Consider the following 2,301-nt stretch of genomic DNA (forward strand, 5'->3'; position numbering starts at 1 on the left):
GTGCTACCTTGGACTGCAGGGACAAGTAGGGGTGTGCATCGGTCGGTTCGGTTCGGTACCGAATCGAACCGGCCAAAACCGAATTAACCGAATTGTTTCAAAATGTAAACCGAACCGAACCAAATAAGATAAAAAACCGAACCGAATCGAACCGAACCGGTTCGGTTCGGTTCGGTTCGAAACCGATTTTTGAACCTTTTTTTCTAATTTCATTGAATTATATTATAATTTGGGCCTAATAAAAATTAATTTAAACCTAATATATTTAATTAATCATAAAATTCAATCAATTAATCATAAAATCCAAATTAATCAACAATTCAAACATCAAAACAATATCAACAATTAACCTAATATATTTAACCTAATATACTTAATCAAATATAATAGTTAAATTATAAAACAATTCAAACATCAAAACAACATCATCAGAATATAATAATAAGTAGTCCATACTTCATATAATCCACTAACAACCAACCATAAATCCACATTCAGATATCCTCCATTTAATAAACATAAAACCTAATAAAATAGTTAATTCCAAAATATCCATCAACAGTTATATCACCAACAATCAACCCTCTATTCTTCAATTTCTCCATTCTTCAATTTCTCCATTCTTCAAATGCCAAGAAATTATAAACAGCAGTAAACCCGGCCTTTACTTCTCTCTTGCTTCCCACTGTGGAATAAAGTCATTGAGCTCATCCAGTAAATAAGTCTTTAAGTGCTGATTACTATGAAAGCTAAATTTGATGTTGAAATTAAATTTTCTGTCTAATTGAAAAATGGTTTGAGCCTTAAATTCATCTGTTTATTTTAGATGTTGATTATTATCAACTCTTACATTTTCTTTTTGTTTAATATTCTGAAACAGCATGTTGAAGATCATCACTTATATTCACTGAATTACATGCATTGGGGTGATCCAAAAATGTGGTATGGGGTCCCAGGGAAGGATGCCATTAAATTGGAAGAGGCAATGAGAAAGCATTTACCTGATCTTTTTTAAGAACAACCTGACTTGCTTCATAAGCTGGTGAGTAAAGAAAAACATGAAAAAAAATATTAGAATTATTAAACTAAAATTCAAATGATTAAACCTAAGAGGTTCCAGTTTTACATTCTGCAAAAAAACACAAACATCTAGACAATTTTGACCTAGCCTATTAATGTGTTATGCACTTGCATGGGCACCAAACTTTTCCAAGTTCTGGTACAACCTGACAATTATGATAGAAAAGAAAATTATAATTACAAGAAACTTGGAAACAGAAGCTCCCAAAACTAAGAGCAGATCTCTAAAATAATTCTTGGCACCACTCGTTTAGCATAAAAAATCAAATAACATAAACAAGACGCAGTTCCACAAGCAGTAAATCCATCAAATGAACTGTAGCACTAAAACTAAAGGAAAAAAGAAATCAGCAAAACACTAACAGATCAAAGTAGCAACAAAATTTACCAGAAACACAATACCAAAACACTCGAAACAAAACCCAAAAAAGCATAATTCAAACACTTACAGCAACCAAATTTCATCCTAGAAAGAACCCAGAAATTACTCACCAAAAAATTTTCTTAAAAAAAAAATACCTGAGCTAACTCTACCAACACGGTGAGACTGAGCAACTGAACCTTCTTTGAGTATTTAGAGTGTTGTGAATCACCTGTGAGAGAGACGGCTGTGAAACACTGAAACTTACAAGCTAAACTTACAAGCTAAGTTCATGAAACTTACAGTGAGTCTAGCGAGCGACGGCTATGAGAGAGAGAGACGCGAGCGATGGCCGTGAGAGAGAGACGCGAAGGGTGGCAGGGTGGGTGGCCGGTGGGTGGCTGTGGGACTAGCGACTGGGGTGGGTGGCTGTGGCTACGGATTGAAGACGCGAAGGATGGAGATTAGGGATTTGGTTTGAGAGAGACGAAGGTATGCGCCGCGTGGAGAGTGACGACCGACGCCGACGATTCCGTGGAGAGTGACGACCGACGCCGACGATTCCGTGGAGAGTGACGACCGACGCCGACAGTGAGGTGAGGAGTCGTCAACGTTGCTAATTCGCGAGGCGGCGTGGAATGGAGATGGGTAGCGTGACTCAGGCTTTTAGATTTAGGGCAAATATAAGGGTACATTTCAAAACGACGTAGTTTAGTGATTTCGGTTCGGTTCGGTCTAATCGAAATTTTTGAATCTAAAACCGAACCGAACCGAAATCACCGATTTTTCAGAAAATTAAAACCGAACCGAACCGAATTAAAAATAAAACCGAACCAAATTTTTAGTTCGGTTCGGTTCGG

General features: G+C 37.1%; 1 long non-coding RNA gene across 1 annotated transcript; it reads right to left on the reverse strand.

Moving 5' to 3' along the window:
- Nucleotides 1-431: 431 nt before the first annotated feature.
- Nucleotides 432-1,679, reverse strand: LOC122722145. The gene is made up of 3 exons (XR_006349060.1): nt 1,600-1,679; nt 1,002-1,039; nt 432-685 (listed from the first exon to the last, which is right to left on the reverse strand). It is a non-coding gene; the product is annotated as an uncharacterized LOC122722145 (long non-coding RNA).
- Nucleotides 1,680-2,301: the final 622 nt, after the last annotated feature.

The sequence above is a fragment of the Manihot esculenta genome, chromosome 16, assembly GCF_001659605.2.
Source record: "Manihot esculenta cultivar AM560-2 chromosome 16, M.esculenta_v8, whole genome shotgun sequence".
Taxonomy (NCBI): domain Eukaryota; kingdom Viridiplantae; phylum Streptophyta; class Magnoliopsida; order Malpighiales; family Euphorbiaceae; genus Manihot; species Manihot esculenta.